Source organism: Megachile rotundata, chromosome 4 (assembly GCF_050947335.1).
Source record: "Megachile rotundata isolate GNS110a chromosome 4, iyMegRotu1, whole genome shotgun sequence".
Classification (NCBI taxonomy): domain Eukaryota; kingdom Metazoa; phylum Arthropoda; class Insecta; order Hymenoptera; family Megachilidae; genus Megachile; species Megachile rotundata.
In genome coordinates this window covers 9,235,970-9,263,381 of record NC_134986.1, presented here as the reverse complement: position 1 = coordinate 9,263,381, position 27,412 = coordinate 9,235,970, and the positions used below count along the sequence as shown (strand labels likewise).

Genomic DNA, 27,412 nt, shown 5'->3' with positions numbered 1-27,412 from the left:
AATTCCCACGTTCCGAAACTCCCACGTCCCCAAATTCCCACGTTTCGAAACTCCCACGTCTCAAAATTCCCACGTCCCGAAATTCCCACGTCCCGAAACTCTTACGTTTCAAAATTCCCACGTCCCAAAACTCCCACGCCCCGAAATTCCCACATTCCGAAACTCCCACGTCCCGAAATTCCCACGTCCCGAAACTCCTACGTCTCAAAATTCCCACGTCCCAAAACTCCCACGCCCCGAAATTCCCACATCTCAAAATTCCCACATTCCGAAACTCCCACGTCCCGAAACTCCCACGTCTCAATATTCCCACGTCCCGAAACCCCTACGCCCCGAAATTCCCACGTCTCAAAATTCCCACGTTCCGAAACTCCCACGTCCCGAAATTCCCACGTCCCGATACTCCTACGTCTCAAAATTCCCACGTCCCAAAACTCCCACGCCCCGAAATTCCCACATCTCAAAATTCCCACGTTCCGATACTCCCACGTCCCGAAATTCCCACGTCCCGAAATTCCCACGTCCTGAAACTCCTACATCTCAAAATTCCCACGTCCCAAAACTCCCACGCCCCGAAATTCCCACATCTCAAAATTCCCACGTTCCGAAACTCCCACGACCCGAAATTTCCACGTCCCGAAACTCCCACGTCTCAAAATTCCCACGTCCCAAAACTCCCACGCCCCGAAATTCCCACATCTCAAAATTCCCACGTTCCGATACTCCCACGTCCCGAAATTCCCACGTCCCGAAATTCCCACGTCCTGAAACTCCTACATCTCAAAATTCCCACGTCCCAAAACTCCCACGCCCCGAAATTCCCACATCTCAAAATTCCCACGTTCCGAAACTCCCACGACCCGAAATTTCCACGTCCCGAAACTCCCACGTCTCAAAATTCCCACGTCCCGAAACTCCCACGTCTCAAAATTCCCACGACCCGAAATTTCCACGTCACGAAATTCCCACCTAGAGGCCAATTCTTTATTGTATAATGTACACCAACCAATTCATGAGCAACTAACCCACCGAAAACTTCTTTCCCCGCAACGCATTTCGTTTCCAGAAACATTTGAAATGAACGACTCTCTGATCAACTATCATCGACGCACGATAAAACAAAACGTCGGACGATTTCGAGCAGATTTGACGCTCGGTCGAGCGTGCACCAGCCTCCATTATTGATGAATTTGTTTAAGCTCGCAGCGCCGTGACCCGCGGTTAAAAATGCACTTGATGGTTTGACCTCGGCTTCCATCAAACCGTCGCATTTTGTTCTCGATCGAATCAATCATTCATCGGCGTCGGTTCAATCGAAAACAATATACGCGTTCGTTTATTCAGATTGTATCTCGATTGCGTTCCGATCGCTTTGGCGTCCAAATACTTCATTCAGATTGAGACGCATTCCTTCTTTTTTCACTTGCCTTCGTTTTCGTGATTCTTTTCACCTGTTGCATTAGTGTAGTGCATGGAGGATTCTGAGTAAAAACACATTTTAGTGTTACGAGTCTTTTGGAGCTGTTGGGTGTTCATAACCGATCATGAGTTGACTCGTCTTTGTGTTAGGTCGGTTTTTAAAATTTAAATGTAGGATATTGTAGTATTCAATAGTATAAGGTACTATAGCATTCAGTAACGTAGGGTATTGTACGACAGTATAATGTTCAGGTGTACTTCACTTTGGATATTTAGACATACGAATTGTCATAACAGGTTTAGTATCAAATTTTTTAAATTTTCACAATGGTGGACTGTAACTGCAAAGAATTTTTCAGTGAATTGTATCACAATGTTTTGTCTGACTACTAACAGTTTATCTAACGGAACTTTTCAATAAGAAAATAAATTATTAAAAATTATGTAGAAGATGTATGTTGTACTTCATTTCATCACATGTGAATAAAGTATACGAAAATTTATTCAGACTGTTCAACTTTCGTGTTCGTTTACGAAATACTAATAGTGAGGTAGTTTCTGGACAGGTGGTCTTATAAAATAGTTGATGCATTGTATTAAGACAGGGGTTGTTACCCGAACGTTATCAGTAACGATTAGATACGTCGCACTCGAATCAAGTCAAAAGCCCAGTGTAAACTTTATAACAGTTTACCAAAGAATTTCCCTTCTTTATCTCCACATAACCCCAATAAAAAATGACAACCGTGGGAACACAAGTAATATTATCATCCCCGTCACTACAACCCTTGAATCAAAACTCGATTTATGTCAAGTTTCTCTACAAATACCAAACCACTCAGAGTGACAAAGTCAGAGAAAAATGATCAGTTTTCATGGTAGTCTTACCTCTAATTTTCCACTTTTATTTAATTAGAAATTTAATTACGATGCAGTCAAAGTAATTGGATAAAAGTGGTACAAAAGAGGTAGAAAAAGAAAGATAATTAGTCGATTATGTCGCAGGAATTGGCAAGGATCGAGACGGAGGGAGGCAGGAGCAAAAAGACCCTGACCTTGAGCTGCATCGATGACCTTGAGACTGAGGTTACGGCTTCCGCATTGCCGGGAAATGGTGGGAGGCCATCGCAGGGGTTTCGGCTGGCCAATCCCGTTCATTCGGACTCTCGAATCGAAGCAACGATAAAACTTTAGGCAATCTTATATTTGCGATTGATTTCAAGGAAACGCAGGTAGGTACATTTATTTGGGTACTTAGGTATATTTCTAAGGAAACGAATTTTTAACTGAGGAAATATTTTAATCCTGTAAATTAAACATTTTTTTATCTTTGAATTTGCAAATTTGAGAAATTGCAATTTGCAACTTGCTTGAATAACAAATACTCACATTCCACCAATTCCCATATTCCCCAATTCTCATTTGTCAAATTTCCAGGTCTCCAAATTCCCACATTTCCAATTTCTAACATCCCCAAACTTTCACGTTTCAAAATTTCCACGACCCCAAATTCCCACTCTCCCCAATTCTCACACTTCCCAATTTCACATTCCCCAATTCCCACATTTCCCAATTCCCACATTCCCCAATTCCACATTCCCCAATTTCCACTTTCCCCAATTCCCAAATCACCAAATTCCCAAATCCCCCAATTCCCACATTCCCCCATTCCCACATTCCCCAATTCCACATTCCGCAATTCCCACATTCCCCAATTTCCACTTTCCCCAATTCCACATACCCCAATTCCCAAATCCCCCAATTGTCACATCCCCCAATTTCCACATCCCCCAATTCTCACATTCCCCAATTCCCACATTCCCCAATTCCCACATTCCCCAATTCCCACATTCCCCAATTCCCAAATCCCCAAATTCCCAAATCCTCCCATTCCCACATCCCCCAATTCCCACATCCCCCAATTCCTACATTCCCCAATTCCCACACCCCCAAGTTCTCACATTCCCCAGTTCCCATATCTCCAAATTCTCACTCTCCTAAATTCCCACGTCCCAACATTCTCAGATCTCGAAATTCCCACGTTCCGACGCTCCCACGTTCCCAAATTCCCACCTCACCAAATACCCAAACCTCAAAATTTTCAAACCCTCTTAACCCCTTCCCATGCTTTGACCAGTCTCACTCGTGACGTACTTACAGCCGAAATGTGACAAACCTTACTCAAACTTTGAACATTCTTCAACTTCAAATTTAGGTCCAACTATAAGTTGCATTATCAAGGATCCCTAAATATAAAATACTCACAACATTTGAATTTTCTTTGTTTGTTTTAATGTTATAGCCTCGAATAGTTAGTCTTGATTGACGCGTCTGTTAAATAAATGGCACGGGAAGGAGTTAATCACACTAAGCACACGTCATCTCCAGTAAAACTAACCATACGCAGACAAAATCCCTAGTCAGCCCATAATTACAAGCACCCCGTACAACCCTCCTCCTCGAGAACAAAGCAAAATCAGCTCCAGCGACAACACACGAAAAAGAGAAGAAAAAAATGGAATCCATCGCTTCCTGGTTAAAAAGGAGAAAAGAATAGGACCGTTAATGCTGCACCCTAGGGTCGGTGTGTTTTCCGCGACATTATTACGGCGATAGGATCAACGAGGCACTCTCAATTTAATTACCAAGCGAGCGAGCAACGGCTCGCCTCGACTCGGGACGCAAAAATGCTTGGATTAATTATGAGCGCAATTAGAGGCGCCGATAACGACGCGGTAATAAAGTCCCGTGAAATCGATCCGGTTTTCCGCGGCACACGCGGGCCCCCACGGTGTCCCATAAGGGGACACCGTTAATTTATTCGCGATCAGATTAAGCCGTCCCATTAGCGGCAATCGATAGAAACGAAATCTTGTATTTTCGTAACGATCCACCTGATCGGTGAAGCACGATCGCGGGCCTCGCAGATAATTTATAATCGACGCCTTGCTCGATGAAATCAGGATCGGAAGCTGACGATGAATATTAATTAGCGACACGTTTCGCGCGGACGAGGAGAGTTTGACGCGTTTTACAGATATCCTGACCGCTTCGTTGATTTCCGATCGATTTATTTGAATCGAACATATTTCTTTTGGACTTTTTGGGTAACTTGATCAGTTTAGAGCTAATTATTGGCAACCTTGTTGAATAAGTAGTAATTGACTCTTCGACTGAGTATTACTTTTAGTGGGGGATTAGAGACAGTTTGTTCCAGGATAAATTGTCTAGTAGGCAAATTATGTGACCGGCTTTCAGTGAAAAATTTGTGGTGATTCATCTTGTAAATAATTTTCTCATAGTTTTTATGTTGGTGATTCGATGTGATTTTATAAGTGGACATATTTGGGTCCATGTTTGTTTATACCACTTTCTCTAATGCAAAGAGGTGTTTTAATTCTTTGAGCTCGAGAGGTGAATCGCAGTCCACATTAGATCTAATACAATAATTTGAAATAAGCATTTTTTAACTAGTTTTATAATATTCCACATGTGATACATAAACACAGTTAGACAATAATGGAAATTATCAGTGGAACCTCAAGAGAAATCATTTTTAATAAGCAAGTTTTAAAAAAGCTGTTTGCAAATAATAATACCATCAAGTGCAGAAGGTTAGCACAAGAGTTAACTCCCAGTCCCCATTTGATCTAATACAATAATTTGAAATAACCATTTTTTAACTAGTTGTATAATATTCTACATGTGACACATAAACACAGTTAGACAATAGTGGAAATTATGAGTGAAATCTCAAAAGAAATCATTTTTAATAAGCAAGTTTTAAAGAAGCTGTTTGTAAATAATAACAATGCCATCGAGTGCAGAAGGTTAATATAATTTCCCAATTTATGTTCATATAATTTAAGCAAATAGAGATAGTTTATGAAGCAGTTATTCGAAGTCCCGTTATTTGATGAACACTCATTTACCTACGAATCTCTTAGTCATTGAGAAACGAGTTTGGTCTAATCAAGATTACCAAGCAAAATTCGCGTTTTGTTGTTCGACGAGCTACTTTCCTTTTAAACGGGAGGAACCATGACCGAGCAGAATTCGACGATATTCGTCTTTTCAAGTCTTATGCAACGGAAAAGAGAAAAGAAACTTCGTATATCCGACTGGCTGGAATTAAGATCCTGGAATTTCGTTCCGCCAACTTTTTCTAATCAGAGTATGCAAGGAACATTGTAGTTAAAAAAGAATTTAGAAGATGGGAGATAGTGAGTGATAGTTGATTAATATTGGGAAAATTTTATAGTAGAAGAAGTAATTTAAAGATGGAGGATAAAGAGTGATAGTTGATGAATATTGGAAAATGTTTTAGTTGAAGAAGTAATTTAAAGTTTAAAGATAAAGAGACTGTTAATGAATATTAAAAAAATGTTTTGGTCGAAGAAATAATTTAAGGATGAAAAATAAAGAGAGACTGTTAATGAATATTAAAAAAATGTTTTAGTTGAAAAAATAATTTAAGGATAAAAAATAAAGAGAAACTCTTAATGAATATCAGAAAAATATTTTATTGGAAGAAGTAATTTAAAAATAAAGGATAAGATATAATAGCTAAAAATGTTACAACAATAGTTAAATAATGCGAAGGTAATAAATAAAATAAGATAGCTAAAGAATATTAAAAAAACAATAATTAAATAATTTAAAATAATTGAAATAATTCTAGGATGAAATATAAAAAATAGTCATTGAAATAATTTTAGGATAAAATATAAAAAACATCAAAACATAACTTAAATAATTTAAATAATTCAAATTATCTTTAAATAATTTAAAGATAACAAAAGATGATACCTAAATAATATCAACAAAATAATAATTAAATACTGATAATTAATTTTAAAATAAGAAATGAAGTGTGATAGTTAAAGAATATGTAAAAGGTAATTAAATAGCTGGAAGATAAAAAACAGGGAATTATATGTAGTGTCTTTATTGAAGTATAGGTAGTTAAAGGGTTGAGATTCGGTGAATTGGTCGATTTTCGTTGGTAGAAGAAGAAGACGAGAGGGCCGATAATTAATACCGTCGATTATGCATAGTAGGCGATAATTTATAATTGGCTCGGTAGACAGCCGCTCGAACTTACACGACGAAGGAACGCACGATCGATTACAGCTCGTTAGCTTGATTTACTGGCATATCGGAGCCACTCCTGTCACTCACTCTCGCCCCTTCATTTCATGAAACCCCGTGAGCTCTTATGGGAAAACTAAACGTATTTACCGAAACAGTAAATTAACCATTTTTATTAATCAATACCGATAACTTTTTTCATCGCTAACCAAATTTGGAATTTGGGGAATTTGGAATTTGGGGAATTTGGAATTTGAGGAATTTGGAACTTGGGGAATTTGGAATTTGGGAAATTTGGAATTTGGGGAATTTGAAATTTGGGGAATTTGGAATTTGGAGAATTTTGAATTTGGGGAATTTTGAATTTGGGGAATTTGGGGAATTTGAAATTTGGGGAATTTGGAATTTGGGGAATTTGGAATTGGGGGAATTTGGAATTTGAGGAATTTGGAATTTGAGGAATTTGGAACTTGGGGAATTTGGAATTTGAGGAATTTGGAATTTGAGGAATTTGGAACTTGGGGAATTTGGAACTTGGGGAACTTGGAACTTGGGGAACTTGGAACTTGGGGAACTTGGAATTTGAGGAATTTGGAATTTGAGGAATTTGGAACTTGGGGAATTTGGAACTTGGGGAACTTGGAACTTGGGGAACTTGGAATTTGAGGAATTTGGAATTTGAGGAATTTGGAATTTGAGGAATTTGGAATTTGAGGAATTTGAAATTTGGGGAATTTGGAACTTGGGGAATTTGGAATTTGAGGAATTTGGAATTTGAGGAATTTGGAATTTGAGGAATTTGGAATTTGAGGAATTTGGAATTTAAGGAATTTGGAATTTGAGGAATTTGGAACTTGGGGAATTTGGAATTTAGAGAAATTGCAATTTGGGGAATTTCGAATTTGGGGAATTTGGAATTCGGTAAATTTGGAATTTGGGGAATTTGAGAATTTTGAGAATTTAGGGAATTTGGAGAATTCAGAGAATTTGGAGAATTAGAAATTTCTATATTTGTCAGCTTAGAAATTTGAATATTTAGAAATCTAGAAATTTGGCAATTTGGAAAGATATTTTATTTTATTCAGATATTTAAGAACGTGATAATACTTCAATTCCAGAAATTGAGCATCTGAAATTTTAAGCATTTAAATATCGAATTGTCAAAAAGATTTATGAAGATCCAAGCAACTAGGAGATCCAACAGCTCTATTATGCCGTAACCGTTGAGGTAGCGTCTCTCTTCCCTCTCGCGTTAACGCGTACGCGTGTGCCTAACAGTTTCGTCGAGGTTGAAGTTTAAACTAGTTAGACGAAAGTTAAGTCGAGGCTTATTCGTGTAAATACGTAGCTGCCACTTAGGCCGATGCTAATCCTGTACGATCGATGCTCGTTGTCGCGGTCGTCAGACATTTGCTTCGATTCTTCTCCTTTTCCTTTTTAACCTCTTTATTAATACAACTTCTTTTCAAAACTTTCTTTCATATAAAGATTCGTAGCTTGCAAAGTAATGAATTAAAGTTGGTCAAGGTTAGTGGAATATATTTAACAAGTACTTTACAGCCTAACACTCTTGTGTTTTTATAAAAAATTGCAATTATAATTAATTAACCCCTTCATTACGGATTGCAATTACTTAAAGATTGCTAAATTCAAAATGTGTTTAACATTTGAAGTTTTTTTTAACACTGACTGATACAAGGGTTGAGAAGATCATAGATAAAGAGGTCAACACGAGTTACTTTAAATTAGTTATCAAATTCCCCAAATTCCAAATTCTCCAAATTCCAAATCCTCCAAATTCCAAATTCTCCAAATTCCAAATCCTCCAAATTCCAAATTCCCCAAATTCCCCAAATTCCAAATTCTCCAAATTCCAAATTCTCTAAATTCCAAATTCCCCAAATTCCAAATTCCCCAAATTTCAAATTCCTCAAATTCCAAATTCCCCAAATTCCAAATCCTCCAAGTTTCAAATTCCTCAAATTCCAAATTCCCCAAATTCCAAATTCCTCAAATTCCAAATTCCTCAAATTCCAAATTCCCCAAATTCCAAATTCCCCAAATTCCAAATTCCCCAAATTCCAAATTCCTCAAATTCCAAATTCCTCAAATTCCAAATTCCTCAAATTCCAAATTCCTCAAATTCCAAATTCCTCAAATTTCAAATTCCCCAAATTCCAAATCCTCCAAATTCCAAATTCCCCAAATTCTAAATCCTCCAAATTCCAAATTCCCCAAATTCCAAATCCTCCAAATTCCAAATTCCCCAAATTTCCAACACCCCAAATCACCAACTTCTCAAATCCCAAAATTCCAAATTCCCCTCGTCTCCCCAAGTCCCCAATTCCCCAACTCATAAAATGTCCAGATGGCAAAAGTATCAAACCTTGGAAGAGCAGCGATGTATCAAGAATGCGTCCGAAGGAACGAGGAAATAAGAACAGAACGTGACTCGGTATAGTTGCAGACTGCTCCGGAGGAGCGGAGAAAAAGCCGTGGCGAAGAAACGAAGAGGGTGAAAGACTGAAAGAGGAAAACAGGATGGAACGGATGGTATCAGATGATTCGACTGCACGCTTCGTTCACCGCCCTTACGAAACCGGATGGAGGGTTCACCTAGATGAACAATCAACTTGTTCCGTAAGCCACGCCTCGAATCTACCTTTCAAATAATTCCCTTCGTTCCAACTTTTTTATCTAACACGATCGAAGCTCTTTCTTCGATAATCAGATATTATGAATCATGTTAATCTCTAGTGTCGAACCATGTTAATCTCTAATATCGAACCATGTCGAATCTCTAACAATATATTCATGTCATTTTTACAAGGAACCATGCGTCGAATGCAAGATATTTTGAGGACACTTTTTTAGCTGTCTCCATTAAACTTCCAGCAGATTTAACGGGCCCCGAATAGAACTTTTTAATAAGGCGTCGAGGCGGCGCCCACGACTTTTAACCGGGCTTCGGTTCGCTGCTTCGCCAAACTCGCTTCTAAAATCCGCTTTCGCGACTCGCGAACCGTTATAGCGTGCTGTATCTTAAATAAACTCCGACCGCGTCAACCTAACAAGCTCGAGGAGGGGACGAGTGAAAAACAGAAACACCTGAAATCTCTTCGACAAAGAATTATTTCCTTCTCCCAACTTTTAAACGCTTAAATTTTTGTGATAAACCGATAAATTATTTTAGACATAATGGAAAAGATCGAGAGGAAAAGAATCTTTAATTTACAAGGAAACATATCGAACCGCGACACACCGATTTTAATGAAACTTATGTGAAAGATAGTTCTCAAAAAAATATTTGACACGTATTTTTTTTTATCGGCAATCGTTCACACTGAAGGGGTGAAAATAGCCCTCGAAGTTGGGGGTTGAAACCATGTTTTTGGGAATATCTCCGGAACAAAAGAAGATAATTGAATTCTTTTTTTTGTAAATTGTTCGTCTTTAGATAGGAAATTTTTGTGCGTAAAAAAATTTCAAGAAACTTTATTTGTTTAAATAATATTTAAAAAATTCATCATTTTTGTTTAAATTTTTGCACTAAATGTTGATCTACTTTTTTGCAACTTCGTGTACGTAAACTATGGACAAAAATAGAGGATACGTGTTTTTGGAATTTGTTGTTTGTTGCAATGTTTATTAAATATATAATTTAACATCACCTCCTGTGAAGAGGGGTAATCATCATTTTTATTAAAAATATCATTATTTTTACAATCTTTTACATTATTTTAGCGATTTTATACCTCTTCATATGCCGTTAATTGATTTCTGAACAATTATTGTAAGCGTCACAGGTATGAGCGTGACGCGGTTACAATCATCGCCGTAAGGAACATAGGCTTTTATGGCCAATATTGTTAAAAAATAATTTAATTTATTTTTATTTTCTGTGTTTCTTAAAAAATCCCAATGTTTCCAAAAGTTCTAAATATTTTATTTAGAATGAAGTCTTTACGCCTGTAAAAGTATAAAAGCAGTATTGGCCATAAAAGCCTATGTTCCTTATGACGCGCGTTAATCATAACCGCGACACGCTCATACCTGTGACACTTGCAATAATTATTCAGAAATCAATTAACGGCATATATAGAGGTATAAAATCTCTAAAATAATGTAAAGGATTGTAAAAATAATGATATTTTTAATAAAAATGCTGATTACCCCTCTTCACAGGAGGTGATGTTAAATTATATATTTAATAAACATTGCAACAAACAACAAATTCCAAAAACACGTATCCTCTATTTTTGTCCATAGTTTACGTACACGAAGTTGCAAAAAAGTAGATCAACATTTAGTGCAAAAATTTAAACAAAAATGATGAATTTTTTAAATATTATTTAAACAAATAAAGTTTCCTGAAATTTTTTTACGCACAAAAATTTCCTATCTAAAGACGAACAATTTACAAAAAAAAGAATTCAATTATCTTCTTTTGTTCCGGAGATATTCCCAAAAACATGGTTTCAACCCCCAACTTCGAGGGCTATTTTCACCCCTTCAATGTGAACGATTGCCGATAAAAAAAAATACGTGTCAAATATTTTTTTGAGAACTATCTTTCACATAAGTTTCATTAAAATCGGTGTGTCGCGGTTCGATATGTTTCCTTGTTAGTATACAAAATGTTTGGGAAGAGTGATATTAAAGATACTGGCTTTTAATGTTCATGTTAGCTTAGTATTCAAGGAAGTATAGTATTAAACGAATAAAGCTAGTGGGCAGTCTTTGTGATTAGGTTTTTTGTCAGGTTGTTTGTAACTTTGAAAAAATTCCTGTATTTCTAGATTATGGGTGTTTGGTTTTAATGTCTGCTCTGAAAGTCTTCCTTCAACCCCTTACCCTATTCGTCAGGTACATCAGTAAAATTAATTATAGCTACAATATTAAAACAAAGAAAGTTGAAATTTTATGTCAACTGGGTAGCAGTCGACTACGTAAATAATTGAACTACGAAATGAAGTGTAAATTGCAAATTGAACAGCTGTAAAAATGATCAGAGCAGTAAGTGACGCAAAGAGTGCGTCAGACCTGTCAAAATAGTGCAAGGGGTACCATCCGTCGCAATTCCACGCATTGCGATTCGACGAGTTGCAATTCCACGCGTCGCAACTCCATGCGTTACAATTCCAAGCGTCGCAATTCCATCGCGTTGCAATTCCATTCGTCGCAATTCCACCGCGTCGCGACTCCACGCATCACAATTCCACGCATAGCGAATCGATGAGCTGGAATTCCACGCGTCGCAACTCCATGCGTTACAATTCCATCCGCCGCAATTCCACCGCTTCGTAACACCACGCATCGCAATACCACGCATCGCGATTCGATGAGCTGCAATTCCATCCGTCGCAATTTCACCGCGTCTCAACTCTACGCGTTGCAATTCCATCCGTCGCAATTCCACCGCGTCGCAACTCCACGCATCACAATACCACGCATCGCGATTCGATGAGCTGCAATTCAACGCGTCGCATCCCCAAGCGTCGCAACTCGAAGCATCGCAACTTCATGCATTACAATTCCACACGTCGCAATTCCATGCGCCATAGCAACTACATGCATTGCAATTCGAAAAGTTGCAATAATACAAGTCCTGGTACGCTTCGGACTATCAAATAGTCCGTAGGACCATATCTATAGATCTGTGGCGTCGATTTAGCGGCCGCCACGTCCCTGCCTAATTTATTATATTTAGTCTAGTCGTAAGGATTTTGGGTGTGAATGAGATGCGATAAGGAGTTGTTTGTCTGAGTCCGAGTGAATGCTGCGTAGTGTTTGCGAGAGGATGTTTGGATCATCGAGTCGAGTGTCGCGTTGGGTGTCCGAGTTCGAGGAATGCCTGAGAAATGCGCGTGTATCGTTGAACAATTGGTTTAGAGTGAGAGCGATTCGGTTTGGACGAGGAAAGAATGATTCCAAGTGAGAATGCATCAGGGTGTGTGGGGGTGAATGCTTTAAGAAAGAGTTAGTTCATCACTGTAAGTCGAAAAGTACGATCGTGGACCTGCTTGCGAAATAAAACGGAAAGTTAAAGGTGGAAAAGTAGTGTTGCTGTTTTTCCCTGACGAGTCCTCATCCTATAGATCTAAAACCAATAGGAACGTGAAAAAAATATTTTGCCCCAATAACCATTTAATTGCCTATGAATCGATATCGTTTTTTTGTTAAATCAAACATACCCCCGGAGCTTTCTTGCAGTAAAGGTGAAACGTGTTCTCTTTAATTTGATTTCCAGTGGCAACAGTTCTGCCTTTATTCCTCGTGGTTCGGCACGCGGGAAACGCAATAAAAAAAAAAAACGTTCGATCCGTACTCGTAGATATGGATTTTGTTTAGTCGACAACAAAGCGTTTGATTCCTCGTTAAACGCAACCCCCTCTTGTTGATTCGACGTTCGAGCATTGTTTTATCGCGCGATATTGTGGAATTTTCTCTGCGAATCACGTTTTCTATGCATCGGACGTGACTATCCAGTATTCGATTCGATTCACGTGTTCTCGTTTTTTTTTTTTTTTTTTCTCAATAGTCCGTATCCCGTTGATGATCACGTTTTAACCACCGTTAATATTTTCGATAATTAACATTTTTATCGACTCTCTTTACCTGCCATTCAGCACGTTCATTCCGTGTATTTGCAGTTACAGTTCGATTATTCTGTGTACATGTTTACTGAATGTTAAGCTATTACGGACCATCGACGCTGCATTTTAACGAACCAATAATGCAAAATTTACTGTAATGTTTTCACGAAACTGATGCAAAATTTTGTACATATTTTAAGAAACCATGAAATATTCATTCATATAAATGTTTTGTTTCATACTTTGTTTAATACTTTACTTTAAGTATTATTATTATTATTATTATTAGGTTTTTTGATAATAACTCGAAAATAAAGCATCAACCAATATTTTTATAAAGAAAAAAGCTGTTCAGAATTGCCCCACCTACCACCCCTTTTCGGTTCTTACAGTAATTGTGGGACACCCTGTATAATATTAGGTAATGTTTTAGTATATAAATTATACTACATTTCAGTAGACAAAAATACACCACAGCAGATATTACAAGATTCAAAAGAAAAATCGTATTGGAAGGGTGAGTTAATCAATCGGGATTAAACACCCTCAATCCGTGGGATTCACCCCACGTATTCGAATATTAATAATCACACTCGTGTACCCGGATTCCAAATCCATCGATCACCCTCAAACCTAAACATCCCTCGAAAAAAGTTTAGTCTGATTTTCCCTATTCGGGGGTAAAAATCGTCTGGAAACGTATCGTGATCTTCGGCCGCGAGGGTCAGCGGTTCGTTCACCCTCGAACAATAACCGGCAACGGCTATTCTAACCCCGAGAGAGGAGGGTGCGTGACGCGACGACGCCGAAAAAGAAGGACGCCTGTTGCTGGTGCTAGGCTCGGGGAACATTTTAAAGCTAGCCTACCAATCGATACGGTTCGAGGTCGACCTGATAACCTTTGCTAATGGTGCTCCCCACTCCCCTTCACCCTTGGACGTCGTCGAGACTGCCGTCAATCGCGTGTCAGAGGTCAACAACTCGCGCGAACGAAATCCATATTTCAGGGGAAACGATCGGAACACGCGACGACGTTTGCACCCTGTCTCCCACGAGAACTTTTCTCTCTTCGTGCCTGACGAGTGCCTCTGAAGATGTTTTTTTGGGAAACGAACGAAACCTTGAACGAAACCATCGATCTTGAAACGAAGGGGTTCATTTTCTGCCTATTACCCTCTTGCGACTGAAGCTATTTTTCAGAGTTATTGTTCGAGTGTTGTAGTTGCAAACTGGTATTTAAATAAATGTAAGTTTGAAAAGCCAAAGGGGGTTTTTGCAAAAATTTTGGTAAAAGTAAGAAATTTTAAATTGATCCGTTTCCAGCTGCGCTAATTGAGTTTCGCCTTAATTTAATTACGAGATTTCATGAAATTTTAGTTACACGGTGATTTAAATGCGTTGTGATTGGATTAATTCGAACTTTTTCATTTCCTCGGTTGCTAATTAGCGTGATCGCGAGCGTAATTGAATCAGAATGTAATTGAATTTCATATAACTCCGAAGAGAGATAAATGTTTATATTTATCTGGCTCCACATGAAAATCTCTACAGAATTCACTGGTATATTTTTAATATTATGAAATGATTACAATTTCTTGGTATAACTTACAGAATATTTTGCTGTATTCAAATACGAGATAATATATGATCAATTACGATATTCCAACATTTCCATCGTTTTTCTCTCGATCAACATTTCAATCTTATTACGTACACACGAGGGTAGGAAAATCAGAACTGATTGAAGCAGACGGTCTGAATAATTTATCGATGCATTTCGCAGAACGATTAACATATCGCGCCGTTGAAACTTATTAATTTCAGCGGCGATATTTCTATTTATGAGATAAGATCGATAAACGGTCTGCACGAAAGTGCAACGCCTTCCCCTATATGCACGGTTCGTTCAGAAAGCACGCGAGAATTCCTCCGATAAATATATCCATAAGGCTAGAGATTATTAAATCGCGCATACGTGTGCCGCGATCGGGATCCGCCATCTTTTTATTTCTCCTTCTGTAATTAGACGGGAATTTCTTCCACCCTACTTTACGCCTTTGAATACCACAGTCATTAAGATTCCGAAACAATTCCGAAACTTCTTTAACGCAATTTGCATCGTCTTGAAAATTATCGAAGCTCACCGATGTCACTTTCCTGTTATTTTTATTTTATAATTTGAAATTTTCTTGTCACATATACCCTTTAAGAAATTTATTTTGTAGCACTATTTCATGTATGTTTCTTATCAAGGATTTTTCTAAGTCTACAAAAAAGGATCTCATTATCAAATAATCGTTTGATAATTGCTATCGTTTTAAACATTAAATTTGTAACAAGTAATACCAGCAAGAATAATATAATACAAAAATTATATCCATACACATCACCTATCTTTAAAAAACTAAACATCCACACACGTGTATCATATTCTTTAAAACAGCTGCAACATCACATTAACTGTGAAACCTCTGTATTTAATTAAACTCTCACTGAAAGTGGACAATATCACTTCCATAAAAACATGAATGAAGAAAACACGTAAATATCGGTTCTCGGAAAAAGGCAGATCGATCGTTATATAACAGGAAAAAATAGAATTTAAATAAAAATAAATGCAAGTTCCGCGTTCGATCGAACGCATTTAACGCTCGTGCGCATCCACGTTGCGCAGCACGTGATCGAGCACCCAGCCACCGCGGGAAGGAGTGGGGGCGATCTCTGTGCGTCCAAGAATTGTTTGAACTCGCTGTACCTTTTTCTCCGAGAGTTCACCCAGAGGCTGGGCTTTAATTCCGTCGCTCGTCTAGACGCTTTTGTCTGGCCAAGAACCGCGTCTTCCTCTTCGTCGGTTCACACGAACGATACACGCATCGTGTATAAGAACACAGTAGCCAATCGGACCATGTATCACATATAAGGCACAAGATGCACATCTTTCGAAATGTGTAGAGGAAGCAAAGCGTACAGTGTACTCAAAGTATGCATTGTTAATTTATATTTAGGTTGAAAACTTATGAGTAGGAGATGTAATATGATTAGTGTTTAGTTACTTTAGGGGGGATCGATGTATTGAAATTTGACAGGATGTGGTTTGGAATGTTCAAGATTATGTTGCAATTTGAAGGACTGTAATTGGATACATTGTAGCTGGAGGCGATGAAGATCGGCGATGCACTTCGGAGTGCCGAAGTTCGACGGGTTGAAGTAAGACGCGTTGAACTACGAAATACTGAAGTTCGACACGTTGCAAGCCGACGTAATGGAATTCGACGTGTTCAAGATCGATGCGTCGCAATTCGACGAGTTGAAATCCCACGTGTCGCAATCATATGCGTTGCAACTCCACGCGTCGCAACTCTACACGTCGCAAATCCATGCGTTGCTACTCCACGCGTTGCAATTTGACGAGTTGCAGTTCCACGTGTCGCAACTCCACACGTTGCAATTCCTTGCGTTGCAATTCCACGCGTCGCAACTCTACGCGTCGCAATTCCACACGCTGAAATTCGACGAGTTGCAACTCCGAGCGTCGCAACTCCATGCGTTACAATTCCACTCGGTGCAGTTTCATGCGTCGCAATTCCATGCATTGCAATTCCACGCGTCGCAACTCTACGCGTCGCAATTCCATGCGTTGCAACTCCACGCGTTGCAGCTTCACGCGTTGCAATTTGACGAGTTGCAGTTCCACGCGTCGCAACTCCACACGGTGCAATTCCTTCCGTTGCAATTCCACGCGTCGAAACTACACGCGTTGCAATTCCACACGCTGAAATTCGACGAGTTGCAACTCCGAGCGTCGCAAGTCCATGCGTTACAATTCCACTCGTTGCAGTTTCATGCGTCGCAATTCCATGCATTGCAATTCCACGCGCAGCAACTTCACGTGTCACAACTCCATGCGTTCCAATTCCACTCGTCGCAATTCCGCACGTCGCAACTCCATGCATTACAATTCGACGAATTGCAATTCCACGTGTTCCAACTCCATGCGCTACAATTTCATTCGTTGCGATTCTATGCATCGCAATTCCGCACGTCGCAATTCGACGAATCGCAATTCCATACAGTGCAATTCCACGCATCGCACTTCGATGCGCCACAATTCCACGCGTCACACCTCGCCCCATTATAATTCAGCGTATTGCAAATCAATGCTTTGCAATGCGATGCGTTTGACTTCAACGCATTACGACTCAACGCGTTGCAATTCGACACACTACATATACTTTGACGCATTGAACATCGGAACTTTGTATTTCAGACCACAGAAGTTTGACATGCTGCAATTCGATGCGCTACAGCTCAAAGCGATGAATTTCGACGCGCTGCATTTCGACGCACTGTAATTCGAGACGGTACAAGACGACATATTCTTCGGAGGGTTACAAACGTGTTGCATTTCACTGCACTGTACTTCAACTGAACTTCAATGCATTATACTTCGACACCTAATATTTCCCTACATACTTTTCCTGCGGAACATATATTTCTTTACATCCTTCAACACCATATAATTATATGGATGTAAGACATGTGTACATACTTTCCCTACATCGACATCATATATTTTCTTCTCCTTAAATTATTCATGTCGTGCACATCACTAATAACCGATACAATGTATTAGAATAAAATACAATCCATTACAATGAAAAGATATTATCTCTCTACCAAAGTCAGTTAGCGATTTAGTAAATTGCCCGCCGGCTGAGAACACTGAAATTCCAGCACGCAATTTCCTAAATGAAATTGGATGAAGGTGTATGAAATTTCCGTCGAGATTCCGCAGGAAAAAGGGGGAGAAGAAGCGTGGCACTTGCGTAAGAAGCTAATGGACGAAACTCATTTGGAATTTCGAGCGGAATCGTTAAGCGGCGCGGAAAGTCGAACGTTCGTGGAAACCGCGGCCAGATTAAAGTTTGAAAGCAGTCGTTACGTACGTTCGACTATCTGGACTCCGTTGCGGAGTGTTTCATCGGCCGTTTCCGACCCCGTAATATATCGGCACCGCGATACGTGGTGTGCGTGTTGGCCCGCGGTATTGTGCGTACGTGTGGCATATTGCGTGCTAAGTTTCCTGTCGTGCCACTGCACTACCGGACGTGTCCAGCTTTATATATTTTATGCTCGATACGACGGGCACGCGAGCCACAACCCGGCCAAACAACGTGGAAGAAAATATCAGCATGATAATGAGAACTTGGGGATAAGACCTCGATGGAAGTCGATTAAGACTTTACGTAGAATAGAATAATTTTGAAATTTTTTAAGTATGTTTAACATCGACTTTGTCGAACTAGAGATTCACTCAGAACTGGAGATCATAGTTGATCCTTGCATTAGCAATGGTTTTATGATCAGTAGACTGCGCCACAGTCAGGTGTTTTTGGACAGCAATCAATAACATATGTTTAGTAAAGTCGAATTTTGAAAGGTGCAAGTTTGACACAAAAAGAAGAAAATTGTGCAAAAATGTACAAGAAAATAAAATGAAAAATTTCAAATCGACAAGAGAACCGGGAGTTATTAAAGTGACCTGTGTGCTCTTAACAAACTTGATCAGTAGATTTCATCACAGTCAGGTGTTTTTGGACCGCAATGAATAACATATGTTCAATAAAGTCAAATTTTGTTAGGTGCAAGTTTGACAGAAAAAGAACAAAATTGTGCAAAAAGGTACAAGAAAATAAAATAAAAAATTTTAAATCGCCAAAGAGCCGGGAGTAATAAAAGTGACCTGTGCCCTCTTAATAAAGTTATATAAAAAATTTTTAATTTGGAACTTCAGACTTTCAGAACGTTCGGTTAGAACATTTTGGGGATTCAAATTTCCCTACTTTCGTGAAGGTAAAGTTTAATTTTAGTTTTTTTTTGTTCTTTTTATAGGGAAAACTAGAGCACTGGATTCTCGCAGACGGATGATGCTGCAGAGTCGAATCCTGGAACTAGTTTGCGAAACATTCGGTTCGCTTGCGAAAACTTGGATTGGTCAATCGTTGACCCGTTCGTTGGATACCTTTTGTGAAACTCTTCTAGGTGGCTGCGCTGAATCCTTTCTAAAATAAGTTCGAAAGTAAACGCCTCTCCGATCCGATGGATACATCGGTGCACATGTAGATCGAGGATTAGAATCAGAAATTCTGCTCGCTCGAGTACGTGAACTTCGAATCCTTGGAATTTCGAGGCGTGAAGATTTCAATGCTTGGAATTTGCTGATGAAAAATCGAGAAGCGTCAAAATTACTTTGATATCTTGAAATTTGCAAAAATTTGAAAGCTTCAGTGACTTCAAATTTGCTAATGAAACATTTGGAAACTTATTCGTGGTGAATGAAAAAATTTGAAAGCTTAAAATGTGCAAATGAAGAGTTTGAAAGCTGGAAATTTGCAAATGAGAAGCTTGAAAACTGAAAATTTGCGAATAAAAAACCTGTAAGCTTAAATTTTGTTAATTAAAGACCTGGTATTTTGAAATTTGTAAATGAAAAATGTGAACGCTGGAAATTTGCAACTGATAAAGTCACCTGAAAATTTCCTAACAAAAAATTTGAAAGCTCAAAGTCTGCAAGCAATAAATTTGAAAGCTAAGAATTTGCAAACGAGAAAAAAGCTGGAAATTTGCAAGTGAAAATTTTGGAAGCTGAAAATTTGCAAACGAGAAACTTGAAATCCTCAAATTTACAAACAAGAAATTTAAAAGCTAAAAATTTACAAACGAGAAGTTTGAAGGCCATAAATTTGTGAGTAAAAAAAGGGCCCGAAATTTCCGAGTAAAAAGTCGTAAACTTTGAAATTGGCAAACAAAAGCCTTGAATGAATCGTTCTTACCGGGAATAATTACAATTTCCGAGCATCTAGCAAGAAATGACCACTTTGAACGCATCAAGTTACACCGTGAGCAGTTTTAAAAGGCAGCATAATGAAAGGAGTAAAATTTTCAACTCGAGAGAATCTTTAAAATCGCGACTGAGCTCAAAGAGACAAAAGGGCGATGCCGACACCCACGCACCGTATTCAACCGCAAAACACAACACCGCCCTACGCATCGACTCGGCAACACAACCGGCGTATTCAGACAGATGAAAAGAACGAGAAAAGGAGGAATAAAAAAAAAAGAAGAGAAGCGAGAAAACAGCGTGGAACAATAACGGTGCATGTGCAATCCTTGGATGACAGTGCGTGCAGGAGATTCCTTTCGAAAGTGGACGCTCATCCCCCACACGAAAGGCCACTTAAATGCGGCAGCCTCGCTGGATGCGCAGTTGCAACAACACGCCTATAATCACATGGTGGCTACGAACAAGAAAGAGCCTGGACATCTGCACGGAAACAGCTGCAACGATGGATGCAACGGGGTGCATCGTCCGATATCACGCACCCCACGGTTCTTTCTTTATTCTTTCGCCCTCTTCTCTGATCTTACAATTTTTATATTTTTACGACCGTAATCGCGATCGTTGAATGGTATTGTTGAAGCACACGTGGGTTGCTTGGACCGTTGATTCTTTAGGGGATGAGTGCTCGGGTTAGGGTTGCTAGGTTCATAGTAATTTTCGAGGTTGTTAACGAGGATGTTAGGGAGGGTATTTAATATTACAGGAGGGTTAACAACTGTTGATACAAGTAATGTAGGATATATTATTAAAATATATGTAAGAGGGTTGAACACTTAGGTTATTGCTACCAGTACACTAGTGATAGACATGAATTTTATTGACGAGATAAAAATTGTACTTCAATTGTCCTCGTCTTTGAAAAGCGCTAGAAAGTATTTTATTTTACCACGTTAATTTTTGGATTCTAGTGTTGAATTTTAGAAGAGGGTTGTTAACGTCATCGATCGAGGGTTCTTGAAGAATTATCGAAACGCCGAATTAAACGCGTTAGCTTTGCCCGAACAATTTCATGGAGGCAAAGAAAATTGTCCTGCTTTCATCCTCGGTTTCAAGTATCAGGGTAGTCGATTTCGAGATCGCTCGTTAATTCTCGCTTTCGAAATCGCAAGGGTTGTCTTAATTAGATCGCAACTTCATCCACAACCGCGTACTTTTTCTCTTCTTTTTTGTTCCCGAACTCGAAGGAACAAACCGTTGAAAATCGTTGAAACGACGCAGAAATAACGAGAAAGAGAAAGGGGTGGCTCTGAAGTGCATCGTAGCCCTTCACCGATCAAAGTACATTCGAAAACTTGTCCCTAAGAACAAGGAACACCGAGTGCCTCTCCTAGCCGAATGTATCAACGATCAAAGGGTTAACACGGCTCACTGAAAATTCCTTTTTTCCAGTAATTAAACTCCAACATCCTCGATTCGATGAGGCTCGGTTTCACGCGATCAAATTTCGTGCAATTCGATTCCGATGAGATTTAATTTGATGCAATTCGGGACAATGCAATTCGCTCGCGGTGCAATTTTGTTGAGTGCAATTAAATTTAGTGAGGTTTAATTCGGTGAGGTTCAATTCCGTAAGATTTAATTTCAACGCGGTTCGATTACAGTGATAGCTTGTTTGGTGCAATTCAATTCTGATGCAAGTTAATTCTGGTGCAATTTAAATTGATGCAATTTAATTTTAATGCGCTTCAATTCTGCTTTGATTCAATTCTGACGAAATTCAATTCGGGTCCAAATCAATTCGGAAACAGTAAATAATTATACTCGTAAATTATTCAAAACAGTAAATTTGTTAAAATTAATGAGTCGAATAAATCTTAATTTTTCTCCACGAAACAATGCAATTTGCAAACGTACAAATTTTTGCTCGATCGATGAATCTTCCGAATTTTTCATTTTGCCCTCAGTTTAAAAAACAAATGATCGGATTAAATTAAAGAGAAGCAGCTGTGACTCCCCTCATCGACTAGTATTTCAGTTTTTCCAATTTTCCCGGTTTATCGATCGCGTCTCGTGTGCGCGCGCGGAAAAGGCACGCGGACGGAGAAGGGTGGAGAAGTCCGATAACGGAATTAAAAAATTTTCGAACCAGCCGCATCGATTTATTTCCGATTCAACGAATCGTTTTTCGCGGTTTTTTCGAAAAATTGACGCCGTCCGAGCCAGTCGACCTTTTAATAGGAATATCGTTTTCGAACTGTCCTTTGTCCGCGTTACACCACCGTACATCCTGGAAATACTCTGTTTGTACATCTTTTTCTCTTGTACCGGTAAAATGTCGACAAACGATTTAATTACTTAATACATATTCATTAAAGTGTCCCTTTTAAATGTATTTATGTCGACAACATTCGTTAACAGTATTATACATATATTTCATTTATGCTCTGGAAAGTTTGCTTTCAATTATTGTGGCGAGTTAAAGTTACTAACCATTATTAATTAAATTGTATTAAATAATGCAGTTTATTTAAATTAGTAATTTCGATCAAATTCGCCATTAATTGTTATTAATTATTTATTATGTTTCAAGTCCACATTCGTGAAAACACTGGTTCTTGCGGAATTATGGGACTCGTGTTTGTAAAAATAAAAGGGGACAGCGTTGTACAAATATATGTTATAATAATAATGTTAGGTTAATAAAGTAAGGAATATAATAATATTCATTTTGTACTTTCTTGAAGTTAACTTTCTAACAATATTAATAATAAATTATTAATTACAGGTTTCCTTGACTAATTCGTCCAGATAAATTCGTCGATACATAAATCCCTAAAAGTAACCCTTCAAGTCAAAAATAAAAGAGGTCCTATACAAACATGAATTATAACAATAATTAATAAAGTACAGAATATAATAATATTCATTTTGTACTTTCTTGAAGTTAGCATTCTAACAATACTAATAATAATTCGTTAATTATAGGTTTCCCTGATTAATTCCAGATATATTCATCAATAAATAAACCCCGAAAATAACCCTTCAAGTCAGAAATAAAAGAGGTCCTATACAAACATAAATTATAACAATAATTATTAAACTACAGAATATAATAATATTAATTTTGTACTTTCTTGAAGTTAACATTCAAACAATATTAATAATAATTCATTAATTATAGGTTTCCCTGACTAATTCCAGATATATTCATCAATAAATAAACCCCGAAAATTACCTCCCAAGTCATCCAATACATCATTAAAAGCGAACAGCGTCTCCACAATTGTTGAACCCCGAAACTCCATAGTTACCCCCTTCCGAAACGTGTTCCATCGAATTCGCGCGAAGTGCGTTTAATCAAGGGTCTGTTCGCTGATTCGAGGAAATGACCACCCTCGCCAAGGGTATTGGCAGATCTTGCAAGGGCTTCGAGGGTGGCGAATCTACCCTCCGGCCGCGCTATCGCTGGAAGGACACATGAACGCGCATCCCCGTTGCTCAAGAGTATCGATTGCTCCAAGGGTGTTTATGTGGTCAAGTAAATCCTGGGAAAAGGGAATCGCTCGATTTTTAGCCAAGGGTGACCGAACAAAAGAAGCAACCCTTTTCGCGGAACCTCTTCAATTCTACTCGCGACAAGGGGGTGGTAAAGGGTTGATCGATCGATGCTGATTCGGCTAATTCTTGCGCTCCGTTTACCCTCTAACTTGTGCTGTGGAGGGGAAAGACATTGACGGGTTTTTACATGGAGAATTGCAAGATTTGTCTTTGAACGATTACTAATCACAGTTCTCGAGTTTGATGTAGTTTTCAATTTTTACTTTTTAAATTATTCTTTTTTGTAGTGGATACAAATTTTATACTGTATAGTATATTTAAGAGTGTGTTTTTAATAGGACATTTGAGGACATTTTTATTTTTAGACACGTTTTGTGAACATTGTTTCATGTAATGAATTAACAGTCATTTTGAATTAATAATATTAATCAAATTTTTATGTAGTCATTTTCTTTACAATTTGAGCTACAAACTGATGTATTAGAAACACCACTTTGTGCTACTTTTTTGCCATCAAATTATATCTGACTTCATGTAACCTTTTATAGTTTAGTGTAATCAACAGTCAACCATTTTATCATAATAATAATAGTAACTATTTATGCTTTTCTTTTTGTAAAACTTCAAACTATAAGCTACAGACTACAGGTGCCATTCTGTACTACTTTTCTGGTACCATGATAGCCTTTGCGATCTTTGACACTGATTTAAATAAACTAATGCACTTCTGTAATGCTACTAATCGATTTTCTTCGACTTCCAACCTAAAATTAAAAATCTGAAATATAAATATTTTAAGAAAAAAGATGCAGATTCACAATAAAACTGCAGTGACTGCAAAGTTCAACCCATTTGGAAACACTAAAAATCCACGCAACAGGTCGTTCTGTTTCGCGACTGTGCGTGTGTCTTCGCCACAAATATTTCTCCTCAATTCGCGTGTCTTTGACACATGCTTCCAAGAACGATGCCCCAATTATTAACCGAAATTAATTTCGGGCGAAGCTTCCTACGGTCTCCAAATACCCAGCTTGCGATATTAATATCGCGAGTTACACGTTTCGCGAACCTCTTCACGGCGGATCGATACGGTAGCTAATTAGGATAAAATAATTGCAATCGGACAAAAAGCTCTGACTCGTCTCACAATTAGTCGAGCTGTACAACATTTCAAGTTTTTCAGCTTTCAACTTTGAATTTTGCAGAAAATCAATTTGTTAAACTTTGTTTCATACGTTTTATAAATCAACCGTTCCCATGTAATTTGACTGGCATGACAGCTCTTTCACAACTGCGTGACTTGACTTTTTAATAATTTGCGAGGTCGTGTGAGAACTCGTACTTTTCAGTGATAGCCTGTTTATATAAATATTACATACACTACCGTCCAAAAGTATCCAGACACTTGGTTTCGTTACATAAAACATATTTGAACTTTGTATGAAAGGTATTTAGGGTTATCATATCATTTGTAATAATTATTATTATCTTTTTTGAGGTGTCATGACGTAATAGAATTAATTTTTAAGTACAAATTATACAATGAAAGTGTGAAAGTAAAATTCATGTCCAGAAGTACAAAGTCCAAATTTGTGAATCTAATGAAACGCTTTCGATTCGAAAAAAAATTTTAATTTCTACTGTGTTTCATTTCTATGGTGCAGAATGTATTCAGAGGGTTCTTCGATATGTTTCAAGTGTTTGTAAACTGTTAGTAGATGTTTAGGTTCCTTCAATGGAGATAAGAATGGAGGTAACGCTATGCACTCGACAGTTTCGGTTTAGTTCGTTTGTAGCTTCTTTCCCATCAAGATACGAGTTCCAAACGAGAATTATCAATCGAAAAGCGTTCCAGTATTCTGACCTTTGCAGAAAAAAAATCGATTTTAGTTACTGTTGCAGATACTTGAATAACTTTCATGCAACGCAAACGCATATTTCACTTGTGTCCGGATACTTATGGACGGTAGTGTACGTCCCCCATCACAAACCACTCTACACTTTTACCTTACATATTTAAACTTCGATAACGAGTACAAAGTAACAGTCTAAGAAATGTAACACACTTTGTGTAATTATGTTAGGATCTTCACGTGTCAAGAGGAAAGTAAAGAAGTAGACGAAACGCAGCAATTTTGAAGCGTATCGTCGGTTAGCAGCGTAGAGTTTCGTTTATCGAGAGGCGTCGAGGGATCGGAGGGAAACGGAAACTGGTGGTGAGCCCGGTCGAAAAGATAGCAGGGTATCGGTGTTGTTCGGGTGAATTTGTTGTAGAAGCTCGTGTGTCTGGGTCGTTTCGAGCGAAGCAGCAGCGTGGAAGAGCGAAGGTCTGCTGGTTGGCCGATGGAACAGGTCTCCGTTTCACGGACGAGATCTTTGTCTCGCCACGAGGTGGATTCGTGAAGACGCTTCAAAAGAAACATTATTCTAACGTGCTCGCTGGGGAGCAACGTAGTGGATGTGGAACACCGTGAAACAACTGGACAAGTAGAGCACGATCTCTTGCTACGCAACGGGAACATTTCACCGACCACTGTCGACATTGTCAATTTTCTACTTTGCTAAGTAAATTTGTAGTAATATACTGATATACGGGAATTTTTATATTTTTTTTGTAGATTTGGTGATTTTTAGATGTAGGTATTTCACTAGATGTTGGCTAATAGAAAAATTGAGGATTATAGGTACTTGGAAACGTGCGGATTCTAAAGGGAGATGGGAACATACAAATTTCTGACCCTAGGGATTTTGAGATGGACATTTTGAGATCTAGGGATTTCGAGATCTAGGGACCTCGAGACTTAGTGATTTCGGAATCGAGGAATTTCGAGATCTAGGAATTTTGGGAATCTAGGGATTTCGAGATCTAGGAATTTTGGGAATCTAAGGATTTCGAGATCTAGGAATTTTGGGATTTAGGAATTTTGAGATCTAGGGACTTCGAGACCTAGTGATTTCAGAATCTAGGAATTTTGAGATCTTGGGATTTCGAGATTGAGGGTCTTCGGAATTTAGGGATTGTGGGAATCTAGGGATTTCGAATTCTAGAAATTTCGAGATCTAGGGATTTCGGAATCTGAGTATTTTGGAATCTAAAGATTTTAAGAATCTAGGTATTTCGGAATCTAGAGATTTCAAGATCTAGGGATTTTGAGATATAAGTATTCCTATAACTCTAAAATTTCTGTCTTTAGTGAATTTGAGATCGAACCATTTCCGTGAAAGGAATACAATTCAGAAATATTACAATCTAAGCATAATAAAGAATATATATTTTGTATCATATACGCATATTTCGTTCTAATAACATAGACAGACAATTACTCGAGGCTGCCCTCAGTACCTATTCAACCTTGTACATCCTCGTGTTATATCGCCGCTGTTCCTCCACAGAATCCACCAAAGCCGAGACCTGTTAATAAACCGTTCAGTCTGTAAAAACGTACACGTCCGTAACATCGAAACCGACAAAGGGAAGTCATCATACTCGTAACAGAATCGTAGGTTGCGCTATCCAATTACCCTGTCGAAACTAGCCGTTAATCGATGGGTCATAGACCGTGCGGTGCCGGTTTTGCGGAGAGTGAAATCGCGGATCGCGTATCAGTCGTCGGTAGGTATAAAGGTTCCAATTAACGGTTACACACGCGATATGGCTGTGCGTTACGACAACGGGGACACCGACGTCGTCACCATTAGGCAGCGTAACGACGTGGCCAGAGGGTTGTCGGTTTGCAGTGAATACGGCATCGGCATGGACAGGGGCAGAGGGCCAGGGGGGTTGCGAGCTGGTGCAAAGGGGGCGAGTTTGCACTGGGCATACACAGACGATAAACAAGCCCGACGCATATAAGGCCTGTACAAACTTGTCGGCCTGACAAACCTGACGATGATTTATGAGCGAAGT

General features: G+C 38.6%; 1 protein-coding gene and 1 long non-coding RNA gene across 7 annotated transcripts in view; one reads left to right on the top strand and one right to left on the bottom strand.

Moving 5' to 3' along the window:
• The window catches only part of LOC143264266 (uncharacterized), a 128,632-nt gene extending 126,042 nt beyond the window's left edge, over positions 1–2,590 (top strand). The window contains exon 3 of the long non-coding RNA XR_013037861.1: positions 2,425–2,590. This is a non-coding gene — a long non-coding RNA (uncharacterized LOC143264266). The remainder of the gene's footprint in view (positions 1–2,424) is intronic.
• The window catches only part of nmo (serine/threonine-protein kinase nemo), a 210,611-nt gene that overhangs the window by 93,689 nt on the left and 89,510 nt on the right, over positions 1–27,412 (bottom strand). The window lies entirely within an intron of this gene.